Below are 8,636 nucleotides of genomic sequence, written 5' to 3'. Positions count from 1 at the left end.
CTGCCTTCCTTCTTCTGTATGTAGCAGGACGTCCTGCCTACTGCAGTCTTTTGTATTTACATGGTCTGGCAATTTCTTCCTAGCAATGTGCTTCCTGCATTCAACTATAAGTATACACGTTTTCCCCTCAGCTTGTCACACTGCTCAGACACATATGTAAAATGCTTATATGCTGTGTATGACTATGCTGTCACAATGCCACAAAATACTTAAATTGGTTACACTTTTTCATATGCTTGCGTCAGGTTCAGAGCAAGCTAATGTTAATTACATAACATGAGCAAGTGCTGGGTCCTGCACCTGGGATGGGGCAACCCTGGCTATACATACAGACTGGGGGATGAGACGCTGGAGAGCAGCCCCACAGAGAGGGATCTGGGGGTTGTGGTTGACAGCAAGTTGAATATGAGCCAGCAGCGTGCCCTGGCAGCCAGGAGGACCAACTGTATCCCGGGGTGCATCAAGCATGGCATCGCTAGTCTGTTGAGGGAAGACTGTCCTGCTCTACTCTGTACTGGTGTGGCCTCACCTTGAATACTGTGTGCAGTTCTGGGCACCACAGTACAAAAAGGATGTTAAACTGTTGGGGAGTGTCCAGAGGAGGGTGACGGAGATGGTGAAGGGCCTAGAGGGGAAGACATATGAGGAGTGGCTGAGGTCACTGGGCCTGTTCAGCCTGGAGAAGAGGAGGCTGAGGGGGGACCTCATCACAGTCTACAACTTCCTTGCGAGGGGGAGTGGAGAGGCAGGCGCTGACCTATTCTCCATAATCACCAGTGACAAGACCCGTGGGAACGGTCTCAAGCTGAGGCAGGGAAGGTTTAGGCTGGACATCAGGAAGAGGTTCTTTACCGAGAGGGTGATCGCACACTGGAACAGGCTCCCCAGTGAAGTAATCACTGCACCAAGCCTGTCTGAATTTAAGAAGCGATTTGACTATGAAGTCACATGGTCTAAAATTTTGGGTGGACGGGTGCTGTGCCAGGAGATGGACTTGATGATCCTTATGGGTGCCTTCCAACTCGGGATATTCTATGATTCTATGATTCTATATCCTAATTAGTGCACTCTCCGTCTCTAGATGTCACAAATCTCTGCTTTGTCCATGACAAACTTAATCTTTCTCTAAGACAGGAGTAATGCAGCATGCTCATTTATATTGGTGTAAGGAAAACTGTTTTGACCTTCTGCTCATGCCATTCTCAGCAGGATGCAGCCGGCATTATAGTCAGTGTTCTTGAAACATTGCTCTGGAGTCATGGGGTTCTTCTTGCCCACCTCGTGGCCTAATCCTGGTTAGTATGACATAGCTCTCATATGTTTGGACCTTGTTGTGGCAGAAGCAATTAAGACAGACATCTGGAAAAAGACACAAAAACCATACACATGTCCAAAAGCATGCCATATATCCAAGTTCAGACCAGCAGTGCCCAAAACAGAGAACGAAAGAGCAAAAAAGCAAATGCAGTTGAAATGTTGTACTTTTAAAAAGGTGTTGGAGATTAGTGCAGCTCAGTCACCCTTAGATGTTGTCTGAAAATCCTGTTTTAAGTGGATACAAGGACAACAGAGACCACATTGTTGTGTGTGTAGTTTAGTCAAGATCTGGCATAGCTCATTTATTTCTATATATTTAGACCAAAGGTGTGGCAGTGAATATGGGTAACACTCAGTGCTATTCCTATCCCACAGATGTATTTTTGATGCATATTTGCATTTAGCGATGAAACACATATCCTTACCTTTCAGAGAGCTCTGAAGGAGTGACTGATACTTGTATGTCTAGAAACTTGTCATGGAGTCTGTGATTCACTGTTCAGATGACTCGCAGTGACTTAGGCTTGCTTTAATTTCAGGTAGTTCTAACAAACAAAACAAAACAAAACAAAAAAAAAAGAAAAAACAAGAACAAAAAAGAACATTACTCTTCTGTTGCCAGTTGAAAGCACTTGAAACGATAAGCCCTCCTGAGTATCTAATTGGGCATAAACACCCTGGACTGGGAACATCCGAAACTAAACATCACCTTAAATGAAATATATAACTTTAATCTCCTTGCATCTTAATATAATAGCAAAAAAACACATGGGTGCTTTCTAGTGTGATGTGCCTGAAGGCAGTATCCCAGTGTGGTGCAGAGAAATAGAGAAGAGTTCCTCAGAGAAAAGTTCCTCAGGATGGCAGTAAAAAAAATATATTTTGTTTTCCCAAAGACTAAACAAAGATATTCTTAATAGAGCTGATTAGAGCTATAGAAAGGATACAGGAGCTGCTAGCATTATCCATCTCGTAGGTATTGTAAGAAGAAGATATATGTGTTTTTTATATATTCTCTGGAAGCTCCCTAGAGAAAACAATAATGAAAGGAAGCAAAATCTTCACCAGTATGCCAGCAACCAGAATTAAAACAGATGCCAAAGCATGTCATTAAGGGAGACTTTTTCAAAGACAACAGTAGTTCAGTGCTCAAATTAAACGAAATATCTCCTTTCTAAAGGCCTTCACAGCTGTTGTAATAACTTTTCCTCCCCTTACTCAAAGGGGAGAAAAAGTTCTGCAGGACAAATCCCTTAGTAATTGCACAGCACAGCAGAAGAAAATAAAAGAAAGCTAAATCTTAGCCTTTAAAAGGCCGAGGTTTTGTCTCTTAAAATAATACCTAATTTATTCAGAGAAGAAAAAAGTCACACATTCAAGGAAAAGCTACAAGGACACTAACATCACAGTGTCACAGTGTTTTTTAAACTACAAAATATTCACCATCAGCAGTGAAACGTGCAGTCCTGGTGATAGAGCCAGCTTGCAGGCCTCAGGACGGGGCATGCAGTTCTCATATGTGTGGCCAAACAGAGGGCTTAAGAGAGTGCTGGTGGACTCTGGAGAGACTGGTGACCCCACTCAGTTTATTGCACATCCAGGCCAGCTAGCCGATCTCTTCTTTAAGTGATCAGTGTTTGAGCATTTCTTCTTTTATTCCCATCTAGCAGCAGTTCAAGTGAATTCAAAGCTTGTTCTCCCTTATTTGTAGTCCTATTCCTTGACTGTTAGCACATACCGGCTGTTAGTTAGAAGCTCCTTCAGTTTTTTGCTCACTGACCTGTTTGACCTTTTTCTTGAATAGGGTACATGACTAGCCATAAACTGAGCAACCCAGTCATGAAATACAAAGAAAAAACAATGTCCCAATATTAATTTCTATATTTTTCATCCTATCAGACACAAAATATCCTCTTAATGTCCATCAGTTTCATTTCCCACACATTTCTTTTCTGAAAGCCTTTTAATCATCAGATTTCTTTCTTATTTGCACTGACTTGAGGTTATCAAGATAGAAAAACAAACAAACAAAAACACCCCCAGCCAGATATCAAGTGGATATGTAAGGTTATCACAAACTATTAAAAATACAGTAAGCTCAGAAAAGGAAGGATTTTGAAGGAACTATGAAGAATCAGGCTGCAGCTTAAATGTTTGGCATGGTTGGGCATTTTTCCTTATGGTTTCTTTACACATATATGGCCTTCCTGTATTTAAAACATCCATCACATTGTGCAAGACAAAGAGGAAGTAATGAAACTGCAATCACTAGAAACAGAAGTTGAGAAAAAATTAAAAGTTTTTGACCTTGCTTTTGAAATCTAAGAGATCAGAGAACTGAGAAAAATTACTGCAGCTAAACCCAGTGATTTCTGCAGGGAGTCTGTCCCCTGCCTGTCTCACAACTTATACATGGTGAATGATCTTAAAAAAATAAATTATATATGTCAAAATGAACATAGGAGTGAAGGTGTAGTGGTGAATGTGTTTTAGTCATTTTAAAAAAAAAGGCTATACAATGGGAGGATTTTAATGAAAGCAGCAATCTGGCCTTGCACCTATGCTTTTGACACAACTCACAGTTTTGATAGCCTACTGAGGGAGCAAGGTGCAATTTTTCTATTATACTGACCATTTCACAGAGAAGAAAGAAAAATTTATGGGCTATAATCGACTCTGCTCTTTCCTAGATCCCATCTGCTGTGTCAGATACTTGCCACTGTTTTCCTGTTGTGCTTGTGCACTGATTGTTTAAGTGGGGGCTGTTTGGTGCCCTGAACCTACCTCATTACAAATCCTAGAGGACCCATTACATGCCCCTCTTAAAAGGTGTTATTGTCAGGGAACAAGGAACATGTACCAATCTTTAAGGCTGCTTTTTTTTTTTTTTTTTTTTTTTTTTTTTCCCTGATGTCTGTCAACAGGCAAACCTATGCATCCTGATTCTTTGTATGAAGCTGACGAGCACCCCTCTTTCACCCCAAAGCCACCGTGACTGAGACCTCAAGTTACAGAGGAGCTGAAAATGTCCACTGATGTGCGCTTCACCTTGATACTGAGATCTGCCCTGCAGCCCTTGCTCATCACTGTGGTGCCACCTGAGATTCCCTGGCCGTGGTCACCAGCCCTTCCCTGCTCTGATTCCCAAGGGAGCAGCCACCACCAGCCCCCCATCAACCTGTCAAACACCTGGAAGGAGCTTACAAAAGCCAGGAGGGTAAATGAATGCTCCACTTGTGAGGTTCTTCAGAAACTCACGTGAGAATATGCTTTGTGCTCCCCAGAGAAAGGACAGGAAAAAAGATCAGTGGAGACATTTGTCAGCCGACGAGGAAGTCTGGATAATGCTCGGTGCACAACAAAAATTAGTAAGCTTAAGAACATTGTGTATGCCTGTCTCATTCCCAGCAATTGGTCCCTTTATTATTCTTGTTAAACTGAAAACAAGCAGTCAGAGATGATAAAAGATCTGTAATATTTTGTAATAATGAAGCTTAATGCATAGTAGAGGATATGAAGACCTCAGTAAATTAATTTAGAAAAGTTTAATAATTACCATAGGAAACTAGGCAAAAAGGGAGAACTTTATTCATTTATATTACTACATTATTTTTCCACCTCTATGTGTTTTCTATTCAGAGAGGCATTACTAAAGACACTGTGATAGCTGGGTGTTCAGCGGTAATGCATTCCTCTGGGAAAGAAAATGCATTCACCACCTTTGCTGAATTACACTGCTCCCATGTGTGAGTGAGTCCCATAAGGGGCAAGGAGGGGGGCTCTGGTACAGAAACCAGTGTCTGGAGACAGGGTCGAGAGGCATGGACAGGGACAGGGACAGGAAGGGCAGTTTTCCTGGAGCCAGCAGTGAAGGCACACTGGGGTGACAAATGCTGAGAGCAGTAGGGGAAGATGGAGGATTCTCAGATGCAGTGAAGCTAATGTAGTGAGGCATGAGAACAAACAGAATATTTTTTGATAACCAGAATAAGCCCAGTTGTTTTTCAAATCTGAAGTAAATAGGGACAGTTGAGCAGTGGCTGTTAGTGTCTGGAATAATACTTTGTACCCTAACTGCTGTGAAAATGGCAGTTTTCCAGGATCTAGGTTGTGACATTGACCCAGCAAAAATGAACCCCCCCAGTTTTTAATTCTAATATTTAGTATGTTGTGGGCTTAATGGACCCTACATATCTGTGTGGCGTTCCACTGTCTCTCCTCAAGGTGCGAGTAAACTTCAAGGTAATTGTTAATCGATATGTAAATTTTGTATTATTACATCACCTGTAGCAGGAATCAGCAAACATGCAAGAACAGGGTGTGTCTGCAGAGGCACAATACAAAAAGAAGATGACCAACCATTAGTTAGGTGTTGATGGAGACAGATTTAATTTGTTTTAAGGACTGCTCCAATGACCTTGTTAGCAGTTACATGGTTTATTTTTTCTGCACTTTACTGCTCTTACTTATTAGGAGGGTGTCATTTCTCTTCTCTGAGACACATATTATGCACCTGTGGGTAAATCCATACCTGTGTTCCTAATGTTGTCAACTGTGCACAGTATCAATAGCTAGCCAAACCCAGGCGCCACCCTTACCATCACCACGTAAAGCAATGAATGTAGCACAAAAGTACCAGCCCTGCAAGGAGCTGGAAGCTGTCTGCTCATGGCTCTGCTTCAGTGTAATCCTGGCCAAGCTGCTTTCTTGACTGAAGGACCACTCGGTGGCACCAGAAGTCAACCAGAAGTGTAGGTACCATGCTCAGCGCTGTTTCTGTAAGGATAGCTGCTCAGCTTGGCTATAAAACAAGCACTGACAGCCCTCAAATGCTAAAAGTGAATTAGTACTTTAAAAAGCACCCAGAGATCTTTGATTGAGTGGTGCTATAGTGATGACATATAGTTTTATGAGTAACATGGCCTTTTTATAGCTTGTAAGATTTTGGGGAGAAATGTGGTGCCCTTCCTGGAATATCATGTGGAAAAGGGGAACTGTGATGGCAGAAGGGCAGCAGAGCAGCCCCAACACTTTGCCACTGGGGAAGGGCAGACACCTGGGGCTGCTGAGACTGTCACCCAGCTCTGTTTAGAGTCCTTTCATGCCCAGCTCAGTCCTGACACGCAGTGGGGCAATGGGAGCCACAGCAAACAGCTGCCACCTTCTGCCTGGGAGCTATTCTGGAGATCACTTGCCTCCGGGCTGCATGGCTGGTGGCTCTCAGCCATACAAACATTTTGGTGTGTCTGACCATCCCAGAGGTACTGCAGTGGTGGGACTGGGATGTGTTATGAAATTTCATGGGTTAAAAAGATCCTTGCTGTGTTTTATTTTATCATACAGTAGGTATGATTCGCAGAATGACTTAATAGCAGGATACTTGGTATAATCATTCTTTTAATTCCTCAGTTGTTCCACTTTCTGCATTGACCACCTGCTGCAGAATTGCATACAAGACTGAAATCTTTCATTTGAGGAAGAAAAAAAGGAGAGGGGATGATTTCTAACCCCATGCTGACAGAGAAATCTTTCCAGAAGTGAAGGGACTATGAAGGGATGTTTTTCCAGAAGTCTGCAAACATACTGCCGTAATAGCTCACAACATCATCCATTAGCTTAAATAGTCCTTATCCTTCCCTGGTGCTTACCCTAACGTATTTACAGAGAATCACGTCTTTGCTTGAAGCTCTTTTCTGCTGGTCTAAACATGCTGAGCTTCTTCAGGCTTCTTGCATATGGTTCTCCGTCACTGAGCGCAGAAGGAGTTAGCACAAATTGCAGAGATGCAAGGGAGAGCTATGAAGATGAAGTTGCATGGCCAAAATTGTACAAGAAAGCTGTGGCTTCTGAACTGCTGGGCTTGATAGTTGTCTTCCAGACCCTTTGGGAAGAACAGATTTCTTCCCTGAAGGACTCCATGTGACATCCAGCATATGTCAAAGAGCAGTGCGGTATCCCTTCACAAGTTCTGGCATAGTCCTTTCCAAATTTTTTTGTTTCTATACAGACAGGCAGGTGGTTTCAGTCTTACCTATGCATCAAAAAAAAAAATAAAAAAAAAAAAATCCAAAGTCATCTTCAGAGAATGGCTATTACTCTATCAGTTCATACTGCAACCCCTGCTGGGTTGCAGAAGGCAGTGGGAGTGGAGCTTGTGGGGTTGGTGGAGCTGTGCCAGGGTGCAGGGGCAGTGCCTCAGGGACCTGCACGTTTGTGTACTGTGGAGCACTGATGTTGGGCAGGTGTGGGTAGAGAGGGCTCTTCTGGCTGGAGAAGACTCTGAAGACTGTCTGCATAAGGAGTGTAAGAAAGAAAGATACCATCTTGCAACAGCACTGATGGCTGTAATATTAAGGGAAGGCAAAGAAATGAGTACCAGATTTTTATTTTTATTTTTTTTGAGGCAAAAATAAAGACAACAAACCCTTTAAACATCTATAAAGGATATATATGGGGATGTTTATGGAAGATGGCAGCTTGCAGACCAAGGCCTTAAGCTTTAAATCAGCAGATGACCCTTGTTCAGGATATCAGATAAGAATGTGATAAACTTTAGAAAGATTTCCATGCTGCCATGACTGGGATGATGCACAATTCCCATTGCATCTGAGTACACACTTAAAACCTGATGGAGCCACTTCAGTGACTTACTTCTTGTTCACTGATTTCCCTCCTTGACCTGAGTTACTCTGCTCTTACGAACTTAAGAATAGCATGAGAAGCTATAACAAATCTCTCTGCCTTTCCTGTAAGGTTCCCCAACTATCTTCTTCACCTCAGATAACTTGATTAAACAGATTCATTGGTGAAATTGCAACCTGATATTGACTGGTCAGTCAGCTAGACATATTCTTGACAGGCTCACCATGTTCCACTGTGGGCTGATGCAGAAAAAGAATCAAAGAGCCAGAAGTATAACACATCTGAAAACAGTCAGAGGCAAAACTCGAAAGAGAGGAGAAAAGATCATAACTTACAGTGTTTGAAACCTGAGTATCCCTTGGAGGTGTTATTTTAAGCAGAAACACCTATAAACCCACTCACTGCGTAACAATTTCAGTGGTCTTTTTGCACAAGGAAGAGAGAAAGAGTGCTGGTAAAATGCAATTTTATCTTGTCATCTGTGTTTCACCTCTGATTTGGCTGAGCATTCATGGCACACGACATCGAAAGTTTCAGGGTCAGTTCTTTTAAGAAACATTTTTTTTCATGTTTATAGTTCACCTTAAGATGACAAATATTGCTGTAGACATCTGGGTGCCTAAATCATACTGCAGGATTGGAACACTGAAATGTAACAGTGATAAAAATCTGTACAG

General features: G+C 42.3%; 1 long non-coding RNA gene across 1 annotated transcript; it reads right to left on the bottom strand.

Moving 5' to 3' along the window:
* Positions 1-1,256: 1,256 nt before the first annotated feature.
* On the bottom strand, positions 1,257-7,325 carry LOC118155801. The gene is made up of 3 exons (XR_004746019.1): positions 4,522-7,325; positions 1,743-1,862; positions 1,257-1,359 (listed from the first exon to the last, which is right to left on the bottom strand). It is a non-coding gene; the product is annotated as an uncharacterized LOC118155801 (long non-coding RNA).
* Between the last annotated feature and the right edge of the window lie 1,311 nt (positions 7,326-8,636).

Source organism: Oxyura jamaicensis, chromosome Z (genome assembly GCF_011077185.1).
Source record: "Oxyura jamaicensis isolate SHBP4307 breed ruddy duck chromosome Z, BPBGC_Ojam_1.0, whole genome shotgun sequence".
Lineage (NCBI taxonomy): Eukaryota > Metazoa > Chordata > Aves > Anseriformes > Anatidae > Oxyura > Oxyura jamaicensis.
This window is presented reverse-complemented; position numbering and strand designations above follow the sequence as displayed.